The following is a 16,082-nucleotide window of genomic DNA, read 5'->3' as shown; positions in this document are numbered from 1 at the left end:
GCATCCAGATCGGGGCGGGGGGGGGGGGGGGAGGGAGGACTGCCGGAAAGGACATCATTGGCAAAATGTAAACAGGGACTATATCATAGATGGTAATATTTTTGGTACTAAATTTCCTAAATTTGATTACTGAAATTTATGGGGAAAAAAGTCCTTGATTTGTTTTCTCTGACGTATTTAGAGATAAAGGGGCACATCTGCAACTTATTCTCATAGGTTCAGAAATAACTGTACCTGGGTGGTGCAGTTGGTTAAGTGTTGGACTCTTGGTTTTGGCTCAGGTCGTGATCTCATGGGTCTTGGGATCCAGCCTTGCGTGGGGTTCTCTCAGCACAGAGTCTGCTTGAGTTCCTCTCTCCCTCTCCCTCTGCTTCTTCCCCACCGCCCCCCGCCCTCTCTCTCTTTCTGTGTCTCTCAAATAAGTGAATAAGTCTTAAAAAAAAAAAAAAAGAAATAATAATTACATTATTATTCCTCAAACAGTTAAGCATACAGGTAGCATATGACCCAGCAATTCCACTCCTAGGTACATGCCCAAGAGAAATGAAAACATGTGTCCACACAAAAACTTGTACTCCTATGTTCACAGCAGCATGTAATACATGTTCATTATGTAATACATGATCATTATGGAAGTTTTGGAAAATGCAGACATTCAAAGAAATAAAAATCACCTGTAACCCCCAAATTCTGTGAAAATCGTTAACATTTGGGATTGGTCTGGTGGTGATATAGAGTAAACATAATACAATATTTAGCACACTGTGCACATTATCTTATAACATACTTTGTTCCCTGTATATAACAGACGTCTGCTCAGTATTTACCACATATCAGGTGCTGGGTTTAGTGCTGAGGATTCTGAAATGAATAAGACAGACATCCAGCCCTCAGGGGTGAAATCTAGGAGCAAAAGAGACTTACTAGTAAATAATCAGAAGGCAAATTGATGAGAGCCACACTAAAAAAAAAAAAAAAGGAGACAGGCCCACCTGACTCAATCTACAGATGTTGGAAGGGTTTTTCAGAGGTTCTCTGTAGAAAAACAGACATTTCAGATAGAGAAATGGGGAAGTGTTGTCTGGGTAGAGAAAAGAGTATGTGTGGACCAGCTGGGCTATATTCATGGACTGTTTAGGCAGTGGATCATGGTGGTAGCAGGCAGGGAGGGATAGCCATGGGGCTGAGACCAGATCATAAGAGAACTCGAACTCCAGGGGGCTGCTTCTAGACTACAGCACAGCCTTCAAGGGCTAGAATAGACCTCCAACCTTCTAATTCTCCCTCTTATAACACAGTCCTTAAAGTCCCAACTTAGGAGGCAGATTGGCTGTGTTTAAATTCTGGCTGTGTTGCTTACCTGCTTTGTGACCTTGGGCAAGTTACTTAACCTCTCTAAATCTGATTTCTCATGTGGACAATGGAAAAAATAATAGAACCAAGCTCACTTGATTACTGTGAGGATCCCATGAACTTACAGGAAGTTGCTTAGAGCAATGTCCGGCATGTAATAAGCACTAAGTATTTGTTACTATATTTCACCCAACATCACCTCAAGCCTCCCTTCTAGCAGCTGAATTTTCAGTAATTTATCTCCAAGAAAGTGTTATAAGAGCAAGGTAGATGCCCAGGACCCTGGGGATCACAGGAGCAGACCATTTGCCAAAGCTGGAGCCAAGATGTGCAAGGAAGGGGGAGAAGGCAAGAAAGGAGGCTCCTTACTTCGGGGAGCCCTCACTAATGTCTGATTGCCTCCTATCAGGAAGTTGTCCCCTGGGGCTGGGGCTGGAGCTGGGCTTGTCCTTTGAGGGGAAAGCTGTGATGGGAACACTGCTCTCTAGGGAGGAAATGGGCAGGGAATGACATTTGTGTCCCTACCAGTATGCAAATCATCTTGTGAGACAAATGCTTTTGCAGGAAAACATATCCTGTTCTCTGCAGAACATTTCCCCTGACGTCTGGGAGGAACCAATCTGGTCAGGGCCAGAGCAACTGCTCAGGGAACTCCTGACCACTGGCTTACAGCCCTGAGCGGGCGGAGGGGTGGTGGAGAAGGAGGCCTGTAGGCTGGGCAGCCCCAGACTTGGCAGCTGAAAGGGAAGTGGCCCAGGACCCCTCTCCAGCCAGGTTCTCCCAGCGAGCAGGGAAGGCAGTGGAAGCCTGGCAGAGCAGTGTCTGGGGGGCCAGCAGTCCTGGCATCAAGAGCTGACTCAGTCCCTAACCCACTGTGTGACCCTGGACAAGTAATTTCTCTCTCTAGGTCTGAGTTTCCTGATCTACAGAATGAGAGGGTTAAATTAGAGAAAGCATTTGCGACGTGGGGAACACAGATGTTCAAATCATAGATGGGAATTCGTGCCACCTTCAACTGTATGCAGATTTCCGTGCATGTGGTGTTTTTCTGGGGAGGTATACAAAGCTGTCTTCAGTTCACAGAGGGCTCTATTACCCCGACAAAAGTTTTGGCAATCTCTGTGGTCCCCTGAGCTAGCTGCTGGTTAGATGGAAGTCTCTTAAGGACAAGGATGTGTCTTGTAACATCAGCATAACATAGTATCCGGCACACAGTAGATGCTCAATAAATATTTGTTGACTAAATGAATGATACTCATCAAATGCTGAGTAATGACCATAGCAAAGGGTGGTGTTTGTTGGTGCAGAATCTCAGCTGTGGGAGTCAAGGTGGCCAGTGATGACGGGGCTGATATGGGGACAGAGCACTGGGCAGTGAAGGAAAGATGTTGAAAATGGGTCCTGGAATTTGCTCAGTTCGTGAATTGTCTGGCTTGGGTTTCTAGTCTCCACCAGACATGCACACCTCCAGCCCCCCTTGGTTTCTTATGGAAGACTCAGCCAAGCCAAACTCTGCTCAACGTTCCAAGGTTCAGCAACTAGATCTGTCTGGTAGCAACAATTTAAATTCCCATGTTTCTCCAACCGGAAAATCCACTGAACCTGAAGAATGTGGATGAACTGCCTGGTGTTTGGGGGGGGGGGGGGGGTCACTGGAGCTAGTACAGGAGTGAGAGTGGAAACAGGGGCAGTCGGCCTCCCCATCCAGGACACCTTCAGCCCTAACTGCCCTGGTGCCCTCCCTCCCGGCCCTGGCCCCAGCTTGGGCTCCTGGCTGACCTCCGTCACCCTGCATCTTTGAGCCTCTCTCCACTCACACCTCCTCCTGGTCTCTCCTGGCCTTAATTAAAATGCCTTCACATGTTTTCTATGACCTGGAACAATGTTTCTGATTGGGCGCTATGTGAAAAAAAAGGGGGGGTGGCATAAAAATTCTATCTCTACGGTAAAGCCTCAACCCCCAAATATAAAACATATAGACATATGTATATTATACCACTTTTAAATTACGGATTTATGTAGATGTTTATATAATGCTTTAATGTTTGCTCTGTCTTAAGACCATCCTATTTCTCCATTCAGGAAAACTGCTCAGGTGAGAGGCATTCTGGGAACTCTGCTGCAGAGGAGGCACAGGGCTTGGGGGCACCTGCGTGGCAGAGAAGACCCAAAGAGGATAACCACATGGCCCAAGACACAGAAGTCCTGGAGCAGACATACTCTGGACCTGGCTATACAGAGCTCATCTGCCACTGTGCCCAGGGAGGCCAGGCCTGGGAAGAAAGGTTCCAGCTGGTCAGCCCCTTCCAGGCAAGATCTCAGCCCATTGGGAATGGGGAGTGGGGTTAGTGCAGGACCCAGCAGGATCCAGTTCTCTTGGAGAGGGGGTGACGAGGGCTAGGTCAGGCCTGGGGCTTGGGGCTGAGCCTTTCATGCCTGCAGACCTGGGGCAGACCAGCTCTTTCCCCAGGCAGAGGCCAGCACTCAGGAGGAGGATGGGAGAGGGGGAAGGACTACCCACTCTTGGGAAGTGGGGAGAAGAGAACTGGAAGCCATTTTCTTCTTTCCCCTCTGCAGGCTGGCTTCCAGCCTCACCCATTTTCTGGAACCATTCTCTTGCTAGAGTCCCATAGGCCTCCTTCCAACAGCACCAGTGTTAACACTGCTGGTGCCCCCCTTCCTGGAACTCTCTGCATCATTAGCTTTCCTGATCTTAAGCTCCTGGTTGTTCTTCCCCTGGGACCACCTATTCTTCCTTCACTCTGCCCTTTACATGCCCTTCCTTTCCCGCTGGGGGCACCCCCCAAGGCTCAATCCTTGAGACTCTGACTTCTTTCTCTACGCTCAGAAAAATGAGCCCTCTCTGGGTTTCAGTTGATGCCTCTATGTTTACCAGTGGATAATGGAGGGACATGTTCACCACTGGCTAAGGGAGAGATTCTTTAAGATACCATTCTCACTTTGCCAATAAGAATTCAGATGACTTAAGTGATTCCCCCCAAGGGTCACCCACCCTGGGTAACCTGGCCCATTTTGTCACCTTCTCTTCCACTGTGGGCCCATCTTCCACAGCTGGTGAGGCTATCACACAGGCTAAGGGAGCATTTGCAAAGTGAGTAGCCTGTAAAGGAAGCACCACTTGGTCGTAAGAAGTATGAGTGCCTGGGCTGCAGACTCCCCCTGCCCCACCCCATGCCTCCGCCAGGTCCTTGCCAAACTGTCCCAGGTGTGTGTCCTGGTGACTCCCTGGCCTTGGGAGGAGTCCTGAGCTGGCGATTTGACTTCCTCTTCCTTTTTCCCTCTGCCTCTACTGAGAGCATCTGGGAGGAGTTGCCTCTGTCAGCTGGTCCATTTGTAGATTACTATTAAAATAATCATAGATGATAATAGTGGTATCTCCATTCAACTAATATCTGCTAGGCCAAGCAACTACAATATACCCTGAGTTTTCACGGGTTCTGGAGATACAGCAGTGAGCAGTACAAATCCTTATCCCGTACTATAAGAGAATTATACTGAACAAAGCGTTTTGGCCTTCGGTGACACATACGTAAACTCATACAGATGATGCTGGCCCAAATGCTTTCACCACAGACATTTACCATTTTGTCTGCCCAGAACAGCACCTCCCTTCTTTGAGGAAACGGCTCCTTGCCCCACCATAATGTATAATTATGGAAGGAGCTGCCCAACATGAGTAGCGTTCCAGAGTTCACAGGGGTGAATGCGTAACCCAGATGGGGCCAGTTATAGAACTCTTGGCCACTGATTGGTCTAGGAATAGTCACACGGCCCAACTTGAACCAATCAGAATGCTTCCATCATTTTTTCCTCTCCACTTTTAATTCTAAATAAATTATACACAATGCTATCATTGAAAAACGTCAAACCTGACAGTCTCCTTCACCTCCCACCCCTAATCTTAGTCCCTCGTTGCTTTTTTGTAAGCATTTGGATACAGTGTGAAATATATGTGAAAAACACACACATAGACATATCTATTATTATTTCAAGGCTTTGTTTTCATTTTTGTTTATGCTTGAGTGATACCATATTGTATGCATCATTCTGCAAATTACTCTTCCTATTTACCAAGATGTCTTAGGGATTTATGTCAGTACACATTTCATTCTTTTTTAACAGTTTCCATATTTTCAGAGTATAAAATACACCATGGTTTAAAGATGGACATTTAAGTTATTCCTAATTTTGTTCTACAAATAACATTTCTTTCTTTATGCACATGTGTGAGATTTACTAATCTGGGTTTTGAGAAGTGGCACCATCAGATCAATAGTACCCACATCTAAAATCATAATACATAGTGCCACATTTCCCTCCAAAGTGGCTGGGACAACTTATGCCCCCTCCAGCAGTGTATCAGAGCATTAAGAAGTCCCCATTTTCCCATCCCTTCACCAACAGTTAAGATTATCTAAGTTTAATATTTTTGAAATCTGATGCTGAAAAATGGTATGTTGCTGTTTGCTGGGGCTTTCTATCTGAAGCTGGTGGGAAGATCTCTCTTCTCTCTGGCACAGCCCTGAGAGCTATGGATGAACCAACACCCAAGAGGGGAAGGCAAGTCCCAAGGGCATCCACTCCTGGAACCTAGTTGCTCCCTCTCTGCTCCACAGTCAGCTTATGTGAGCCAACACCTTTCCCTTGGGGGCTCAAGCTAATTAGAATGGTTCCTGTTACTTTCAGCCAATAGACCAAACTTTTTTTTTTTTTTTTGTAATCTCTACATCCAACGTGGGGCTTAAACTCACAACCCCAAGATCAAGAGTCACAAGGTTTTTCTGACTGAGCCAGCCAAGGCACCCTTGAACTTCTGATTAAAATGTATAAATGACTGTTGGGTCTGTCACCCTTGTCTCTGAGCTCACAAGGCACCTGGTAAGTCTCTCATTGCTCCTTGTCTTTTCTCTTCTTTCCTTGCTCTCCTTACTCACACGCACATCGCTCACTAGAGGCACCACCTTCAGCGGTCCAGATCACACTGCAGAGCTCTGAGGGCAGGGCAGGGCGGAGCAGCGGACTAAACCACCCCCCCACCCCCACCCCCCAGCAAGAGCAGGAGGAAGGAGAACATTAGCCTGGCTCCCCAGTTGGAGTCTTCACAGAGTGAGCACCAGCACTCTTGGAACCCAGCTTATTTGCCTTGGCCTTGTCAGAGATGGCCAAGGTCAATGTTAACAGAGGGGTCAACACCTCTGTTTTAAGGGAGAAAGAAAGAAAAAAGAAGAAAAGGAAGAGAAAGCAGGATTGAAAAGACGCAGTAGAAGAATCTGCCCTCCTTTTTGTTCTTAACTATCATACGCCCCAGCACTGAGGGAAAACTCATTTTGTTACAAATCTACACTGCAGTTGCAGCTTCAGTGACAGACACAACACAAACACATAAACACAGGCTGTCAATGTTCTTTTGATGGTAGGGTGTGTTTATTGTTTTATTTTATTAAAAAGAGTGAGAACAAGGTGCTAAACTACATCCAATCTAAAATAAAAGGGAACCCTTACTCACATAGACATCATCTCCTGAGTTTACAAAACACGAGGACCTGGTCTTCCCCTGGCTGATCTAACACTGAGCAAGATGCCATCAAGTGTGTCTGGTTGAGATGACCCACGGTGCTAGAGTTCTGAGGACAAGTCTTTTCAGATATGAGCTCATTTCACCCTGGAATAATTCTGAGAAGTGGAATGGAAATGGGATAGAGACAACATCCCCGCATCAGAAAGCAGGGGCCCTGGAGATTGAGGCCGTGTTCTTCAAGGTCAAACAGTGAGACAGAAACAAGACAAAAGCCTGCCCTCCCAAGACTGGAATGTGTGCGAAACTGTGGGCAAAAGGCTGGCCAGATTGGGAGCTTGGGTTGGGAGGTAGAGGGAGAACGATGTGCCCCCAGGGCCTACTTGCAGGGCTGCAGGGCCAAAGGGGGCCATGGGAGAAGGATTCGCACAGAGGAGCTATGAGAAGAGCCTTATTGCTTCTCGCCCTGTCCCAGGAAATCTTCAGTAAAATGAGTCCCCCACCCTATGTTTGGTAGAGAAGGGTTTTTTCCTGGAAGCTGGTAAAGGGGCTAAATTTTGCATTACATTTGCTGAGGTCAAAACAGTCAATGCACGAGCAAGAGAGGATCTGTGAAGCACCAGTGTGTGCACATCTATTCTATCCTTTAGTATCCCCAGGATCTAGAATGGTGTCTGGCATGTAGTAGGTGCTCAGAAGGCATTTCTGGAATAAATACATACAACTCCTCACATGCGCAATTTCAGCCACGCACACCACTCACTGTGTCTTCCTCCTTCAGTCTGGCTCAACATTCACTGAGACTCTGCTGTGACTAACCCACATCCTCACAGCACTCAGTACCCATACTGCTGCCCCAGAGAGGTCCTCTCTGTTGCCCACTCCGTGCCCAGGAAGGGGTACAGATGAGATGTGCTCTGGAAGGACACTCTCTCCTTCAGTGAGAGCTGCCGGCCTGCCTTCTTTGCCTATGGCCAGGGTAGGGCTGTGGCCTTGTCCACCTAGTTTTTAAAGCATGGTTTCAGGGGCGCCTGGGTGGCTCAGTCGGTTAAGCGACTGCCTTCGGCTCAGGTCATGATCCTGGAGTCCCGGGATCGAGTCCCGCATCGGGCTCCCTGCTCGGCGGGGAGTCTGCTTCCCCCTCTGCCCTCTTCCCTCTCGTGCTCTCGGTCTCTCATTCTCTCTCTCTCTCTCAAATAAATAAATACAATCTTTAAAGCATGGTTTCAGGTCTGCCCCCTACTGTGAAAATGGAGAAACTTCACCCAGAGTGCCAACTCCCATACTTCCTGAAGCAGCAGCCTGGCTGATCACTTTGCTCTGTGCTAGGCGGGGGGGCCTCAGCTCTCTGGGCAGACCTGACCTCTCAGCCCCAGTTTGCTCATCTATAAAGGAGAAGGCAGCTGCAAATGCCCTCCTGCTCACTTGACAAGGACATGGTAAGGGTCGAATGAGGCCAGACATGTGACAGCCCCTGAACTCTGTAAAGCCCAGGCCAGGTACGGTGTTGCCATTTTCTATCAGTAGGCCTCTGAAACACACACCCCACCCCACCCCCGGCAACCCTGACCCCACCACCTCCACCCCCAGGGCAGAGCTTACCTGTCCCTTTTCCTCCAGTCCTCTAGTCCCAGGCCTGCTGGGCCACCTCCTGGGCCTGGATGTGACACCCTGGCAGATGCTGCTGACCAGAGGACAGCCCCGGTACCTCATTTGTTAGGTCCCATGATCAGAAGCAGCAGGCTGTCCATCCAGGTGGGGAGCCGCTAGCACGTGGAAGGCCACAGCAGCTTGGGTTAGATGCCCGCTGGGCTGAGCCAGAAGCTAGAGGCTATCATAGAGACAGAGCTTGTGTCCCCAGGTGACCTGAGCCCCAGGGCAGGCTGAGGGACACAGAGGTTGTTCTTGACATGGTCTCAGACAGAGGAAAATCCCCAAGGCCCTGGTATGCAGTGGCAGTGAGGCACCCTAAGGGTTGCCAAATTTAGCAAATAGAAAAATAGGACAGACATCCAGTTGGACTTGAATTTCAGATAAGAATCAAATACTTTCAAAATATAAGTAAATCCCATGGAATTTTTTTAAAAGATTTTATTTATTTTGAGAGAGAGCGAGCAGGGGAAGGGGCAGAGGGAAAGAGAGTATCTTGAGCAGACTCCACACTGAGCACAGAGCCCATTGCAGGGCTTGATCTCACGACCCTGATATCACGACCTGAGCCGAAATCAAGAGCACTTAACCAACTGAGCCACCCAGGCGCCCCTCCCATGGAATGTTTGACATATACTTATCCTAAAAATTATTTATTTATCTGAAATTCAAATTCAACCAGGCATCCCATATTTTATCTGGAAACCTTACCCTCTCTGAAATCCCCAGGGTTAAAAGGGCTCAGGGAATCCAGCCCCCTTCCCCGAGCCTGCAGCGACAGCCCACTGGCTGTTTTGGGAACTCTTCTGAGAGGCCACTTCCTGGCTGCCTGCGAAGGCTGTGTCCTCACTTCCTGGGTGGTAACCCGTGCAGCCCAGCATTGGGTGGCAGGAGAAGGAGCACGACAGAGGGAAGAACCAGGGGTCCCCTTGGGCCCTTTTACCTGTGAACCTCTATGAGACAAGAGTAACCTGTCTCCTTCACAGGGTCTTGTCCACATGGATGGAGGTCACCGGCAGGCAGGGGCCCTAACATACCATGTGCTCCTCCTAAGAGTACTGTCGCAGGGGCTGCACCTGCCTTTGCTCAGCTCTTAAGTGCTGGGGTCCCTAGTGTTCTTCCCTCTTCCCTGAGCCACCACATCTACTGCCCCACTCCAGTCACTGTCTGTCGAGAGCTCTGGCCCTTTACCATAGAACCAGCATATTCTAATTGACTCAGGGCTGACACCATCCCAGGGGCTGCTGTGCGTAGGCAGACCACCAGGTCTCACCTGAACTGCAGATAGCCTCCTGGTCTGCCCTGCTCTGAGTCCCTGCCAGACCACACCCCGGGCCCCCTGCTTAAAAACCCTCAAGGCTTTCCCACTGGTCTCAGGATAAAGTCAAAACACCGTGTCTGTCTTCTGCCCCCCGTGCAGCCATATCTCTTGTTGTGTCACAAACCAGCCAGCACCGTCCCTCCTCCCCAGGCCACTGTCTACCCAAATGCCTTGCAGTTCCCTTGCCAGCTCTGCCCCCACCCCCAGCATGCCTCTGTCCACCCCAGCCCTCAGTGCCCTTCACTTATCCTTTTACTATGTCCTTCCCTGCACAGTGGTGATATTCGCCACCCTGCCAGGCTTTACAGGTCTGAGAGAGAATCAAGTGAGAAAAGGGATGTAAAACTAGCTTATAAACTGGAAAGTATTGTGAGAGGTGAAGAACAGAATGGCAGTTGGGTGGTGTGGAGGAGCCTTCAAGCCTCCTTACAAGCTGACTTCAGATGAAATTATAGCAGTTTAAGCAGGGAGGTGTGGGTAGGTGGGTGGGCAGTGCCTGGATGGGGGCCTTAGCGGAACAGCCATAACCTATGCATGAGATCTGGGCTGCATGGGAACCCCTGGAGAGGAAGGGATGGTGATGAGGGTGCAGGATAGTGGGGCTTTGGCCCCTTCCTTCCAGCTCAGCAGGATGAGTCATCCGGAGGTGCCGGCCCAAATCTCGCCCTCCTCCACTCGAGGCTGGGCTGAAATGGTCCAGAGGATGTGCCCAGAGCATGGAGACGGCAATGCACAGAGTGAGTCACAGAGCTGAGTCAGAGCCCACTCAGCCCTTTTCTGGGCTCTGACGAAGGCTGTGCTAGCAGAGAGGTATTCTTCCAGCCTTGCCCCTTTCCAAACACACCACACCACACACACACGCACACATGCACACACACATGCACACTTACACACTCAATACTCCAGATCCATGAACTCACAACATGCTTCCCCTGACTGCTAGCCTCACTTATTTCAAAGGTTCAGTGAAATCCTGGGTCTCCCATATAATGGGCCATCTTCACTCTATCTCCCTCTCATTCATTCATTCATTCATTCATACTTCAGATACCAGGGATAAAAACCTAGTTCCTGTCTAAAAGGAGCTCTCTACCAGGCAGGGAAACAGTTTCCATTCAGGCCCTGCACTGCAGATGTGTGGGCCAGTATGGCCCTGGGAGAGCCACGTACACCACTGGCATCCTGGGTCATAGGAGGGGGAATGAGGGAGCCGGTCCCAGACACAGCCCCTCAGTGTTGGGATGAGCCAGGAAGTGACTGCTCAACATCCAGTCCTAGGACTGCCAAGTCCAGGGCCCTCTACCTCCCCATGAAAACACTGAGCCTTAAGGATGCATCTATAAAGATTTAAACAACATTCTTCTTCTTGCAATGAACATGGAGAAGTTGACATGTGCAAGCATAGCCTAAGCTAATGGTTACAAAACAGGTTCCTGTCTGATCTGTTTTCAGTTGTGAAGATTGACTTTTGGCTTCGAACCTGTAACAGAAAACACCTGCTTCTATCAGAGAATATACAGTATCAGAGGATGAGTTAGCAGTCCTCTCCTTCTAGTCTAACTGCTTCTTACAGAAACTGAAACTCAGATCCAGAGAAGAGAAAGGAAGCAGAGTTCTTTGACAATTTCCAACCATTTTCCAGCCTTTAAACAAATATAATTTTTGCTACAAAAATAAACCACATTACAGAAAGAACGAAAAAGAAAAACCACATTAATCCCAACACTGTAATATAACCATTGATATCATTCTGCTACTATGTCTTTATGGTTTCTTTTTACACAATTATAATCATAAGTGCATGTAACTGTGTGAACTACTTTTTTTCATTAGACTGCATTCTAAGCATTTCTACCATGTCACTAGAGGCTTCATAACCATCATTTTTAATGAGCATATAGTATTCCCACAAAAAAGACAACTGTCCTTTTTTCCTATTTATTATTTAACCATTCCCTTATTGAAAGACATTTAAATTATGCCCAAAGTTTGACTCTCATAATGCTAAATTGTACTTTTTCATTTATTTATTTGCGTGGGTTAGACAGACTCCCATAGGTGGAATCATTCTGAGGCAGAAAGTGTGAACATTTTTAAGTCTCCCGATACATGTTAACAAATTGTTTTCTCTAAGATTGTACTCCTTAAACTGCCACCAGCAATGCGAGGGCCTATTTGCACCGCATCCTCACCTTTCATTGCATACCATGGCTTAAAATAAAACCACAACTTGTACATTTCAACAAGTGACCAAAGTATAAGTGTTCATAACTTCTGGCCCCCCCCAATTCCCCACTGGCATTGTGAAATGATAATCAAGTGTGGACTGCCCCCACACACAGATGTCCACGGAAGAGCATGACAGTGTGATACCAGGCACTTTAAAATGTAGAAGTGTGTCAAAGTCTATGCAGAGGCACATTGTGGGGAAGGACTTCTATATTTTACTTTGTACACTTCTGTGCTGTTTTAATTCTTCACGGTGAGCATATTACTTGTAAAATTAGCACGATGACAAAGATATTTCCGGATATTTTTGGAGGAAAAGGCTCGCCAAAACTAGCACCTCCTTTTAATCTGCAGAGTCCTGATTCAGTGCACGAGCCCCTCAAGCCTTAAGCCTTCCCCAACCTCGAGTTCTCTGTCAAATGGTGGTGATACCACTAATAACACAGGTTACACAGTGAGATCATTCCTGTAAAATGCTTAGCATTTTATTAATGCTAAATGACTTGCATTTAGTAAGTATTAATAAATGTTAACTACATCATTATTTCATTCTGACATTTCTTTTAGTCCCCTCCCCACAACCTTAGCCACTATTTCTTACCACTTATTCCAATAATGCCCAGTCTCCGGGGAACAAAGCCCATGTGAAGCCACACTAGCCACATAACGTTTCCTGAGAATTCTGTTCGGCAAATCATAAGCCATTAACCTCAGAGCGACACAAAGACATAACGCGGGAGGGAACCAGTGGCGCATGTATGTGGGCAGCGCACTTGAGCACAAATGAGTGCCCGTTCCATTCCAGATGGTGATGAGGATGCACAGCATTTGAAAATGGCAAAAATGAGAGCACTTATTTTCAGGAGAGGAACAGCTGGGGGGAAAAACACCCAGAGAAGTAAAAATAAGAATATCTGATTTTTTTAAGAACTGAAATCTCCAAGCACCCATAACGCTTAGCATCTCAAATACCTTATACTTATTTTCAGGGGGAAAAAATTAACAAAACAAAGATCATTTTTAGAAAGAAAAGCTGCATAGAAGGGCACTAAGCTAAGAGGCAATAACATGTGAAATCTGGCAGAAGGGACCTGCAGTAGACCCCTGGGGCCCAAATCCTGGCTCTTCCACCTGACTATCTCTGTGAACATGGCCAAAGTATTCATCTTTTTGTGTCTCAGTTTCCTCATCTGGAAAATGGAGATAATAAAAGTACCTACTTTTCTAGTGGGAGGTTGTTGTGAGGTTAAATGAGTTAGTAAGTGCTGGCCAGGTACTATTTTTGTATGTGGTTGTTGGTCTCAGGCAGCACAGTAGCCGTGGGCCCCTTGCTTGGCAAACCTCATAGCCAGTCTTTGTGAGGGTACCCTCTGTGGACGTGTCCATGGAAGGAGGACCATCCCCGGTCTGCAGGCAGAGTTTTTGCTACTGCTCAACCCCTCTGGAGACAGTGATCCAGGTGAAGCGAAGCCTGCCCTGCTGGCCTTTCTGCTGGCACCGGGCTTTGACAGTCTCACAGAGGTGGGGATGGTGCCTGGGCAGGGGTGGTGGAGGGGTCATGCAGTCAGGCAGAGGGAAGCTGACCTTGAAGGTTGTTGCTCCTAGAATGACCTCTGACTGGATTGCCTAGGAAGACACAAGGCCTCCAGGCAGCTTCCTGGGTAAGAGGGCAAGGTGCTTGCAACCCAGAGGCCAGGAGCAACGCGGGCAGGCTCTTGGGGGAGAGGGCAGAAATGGAGGGGCTGGTGTGGGAAAAAACAGAGGGGGAGGGGAGGGAGAAAAAAGAGGAGCGGTTAAGGGAAAGGTAGTGGGTGGAGGAGGAGGCTGGAGGCAGTGGGAAAAAGTGGAAGATCAAAGTCAGGGATGGGAGATTGTCGGGGAGAGGGAAGGAAGAGGCAGATGAGAAGGAACCAGCAGGGAGACAAGCGGGGCCCCAGGCCAGAAAGGGCAGCCCCGCCTTCCCATCCCGAGTGTGACTATTTACTGAGCAGTCCTCCTTCCTTAGCAGAAATGCAGCCTCGGCCTTTCTGGCCTTTTCTGGCCTTTTCTGGCCTGACTGCATCCACACACGCCTCCGACGCACTAGTCAGGCAGCCGCTGGGGAGGACTCGGCAGGAGCCTCAAATGCCACCTACTCCCCAGCCTCTCTCCCAGTTGATGCTTCTATTTTAGGCACCACATTATTTCCTGCTGTGATTTTTTCAGCCTTCTAATTCGGGCTCTGAGGTAAGCCATGACATCCGCTCCGGCTCCCACAGCCTGCCCCTCCCGCCCCCTGGAAGCAGCAACACGACCCTTCCTGGGGTGGCCACCCCTGCACCCCGTGCCGCACAGCACCCCGGAGACTTCAGGGAGTCACTCCACCACCAGGGCCCCAAAGGAGGCTTTCAGAGGAGGGCTTTCCAGCCCGTCCTCCCCACCCCGTGCCCGATGAAAGGCTACCTAGAATATATTTCTGGGCAAGGATTTAGAAAAAATGGCAGGGGCCAGGTATAAATTATACCAGTGTCCCTGTAGATGCTTCGGAATCAGTGGTTTTCAACTCTTTTTTGGACAAAGGCCCCTTTGAGAATCTGATGAAAGCTATGCACCCTTTCCCCAGAAAGTGTCCATATGCACCCCCCCACACACAAACAGACCCTGCAATTGTGCTTATGTCAGGGCTGTGCGTGCAACCCTAGGAGTCTGAGGACCCCAGGTCAAAAGCCCCAGCTCAGAGGCCCCGAGTAGCCCATAGATCAGCTCCTCTTGCCAGTTTCCTCCCAAACAGACTCACTGTTCCCTTCTTCCCTTCCTCTCCCCTCCCTTGTGATCTGCCTCTTTACAGTCAATCAATGTATGTTTTTTAAAGTGGCTTTCTATGTGCAAGGATTTCACCCCCAAATGGCCATGGGAGGTCAGTTTGTAAAGCGCTTACTTGGGATAGTGGGCATCCCTCTGATCTCCAGTCTAGTTCATTCCCTGGGTCCTGCCTAACTGGTGGTGGCAAGGACATCGCACTTGGACTTGAGAAGACTTGCACTGGAATCCAACACTTAGTAGCTTTGGTGCCTGACCTCCCTGAGCCTCCACTTCATTTGCACAATGGGAACTCTATGAATAAAGCTTCCCTCCCAGGACTACATGAGGCAGTACAAAGGGACGCAGTTCTCAAAGGGATTTCTCTGTCAAGGGAGGGGTCAATTTACTTCTCACTCAATCACTCAGACCTTGTCTGCTGCCCCTCAGAGTAGGCAGCACCCAATAAAGTTTTTGTTTTTGCTTTTTTAATGCTGATAGGAAAAATGAGTCCAAAATAAGGAAGTGATGTGAGATGAGATAGCTCCAGAATGATAAGTGAGAAGTCAAGAGCCCATCCCCAAGCAAACAGAGCAGCTACCATGGAAATCAGCCTTTGAAATCTGGCTGCTTTTGATTCAGGATCTCTCCTCTTCCCACGGGGGTTAAAAGGGATCCTCAATCTCCTCCTCTCCGCTGAAGCCTTCCCTACGACCTACAGACACGCCTCCCTCCCCCCAACCCTGTTCCCTAAGCTGCCCTCTGCTTGTGGTCTTAGTTCTTCCTCCCTGCCCTGTGAGATGTCTCCAGAGTGCCAGAGTCACCTCTACTTCCTAAATATGCATTCTCAGCGTGACGCCCTCCTCATTGTCCAGTTCGGGGACCTTTTCTCAGTCCCTGCTCTCTCGACTTCTGGACATGTTTTCTGACACTACAGAGGGCTATTCTCAAGCTCTCTTCTCCTGAGCTCCTACAGCTATACCCCAACTTGGCTCTCTTCCCGCCTCTCTGATTGCTCCTTCTTTTTGTTGGCTCTCTTCCTCTGACCTCTCTTTGAGTTCCAGTCCCAGTTTCATCTGCCCGTTGGGACAGTAAATGTAAGCCCTGTTGTCATCTAGAAATGAATTCTTCATCTTCCCCCAAGTCAGCCTTCCCTCCTGGTTTCCCTTTTCTGTTTGGGGCATGACATTCCCCTGGTCACCCAGGCACAAAGGT

General features: G+C 48.6%; 1 protein-coding gene across 5 annotated transcripts in view; it reads right to left on the bottom strand.

Moving 5' to 3' along the window:
- SLC4A1AP (solute carrier family 4 member 1 adaptor protein) overlaps window positions 1-16,082 on the bottom strand; it is a 119,725-nt gene that overhangs the window by 53,430 nt on the left and 50,213 nt on the right. Inside the window, exon 15 of one of the 5 annotated variants that reach the window (XM_064572008.1) lies at window positions 8,492-16,082. This exon is cut by the window's right edge and continues 6,705 nt beyond it. The exons of the other annotated variants lie outside the window; for them this stretch is intronic. The gene's annotated coding sequence lies outside the window, so the exon portion shown is untranslated. The remainder of the gene's footprint in view (window positions 1-8,491) is intronic. 5 annotated transcript variants of the gene reach the window in all.

This window comes from Mirounga angustirostris, unplaced genomic scaffold (assembly GCF_029215605.1).
Source record: "Mirounga angustirostris isolate CCGP_5_RB_7025 unplaced genomic scaffold, mMirAng1.0.hap1 SCAF_10, whole genome shotgun sequence".
NCBI classification, from domain to species: Eukaryota; Metazoa; Chordata; class Mammalia; order Carnivora; family Phocidae; genus Mirounga; species Mirounga angustirostris.
The sequence above is the reverse complement of the archived record's forward strand: the minus strand, read 5'-3'. Positions and strand labels throughout refer to the sequence as shown.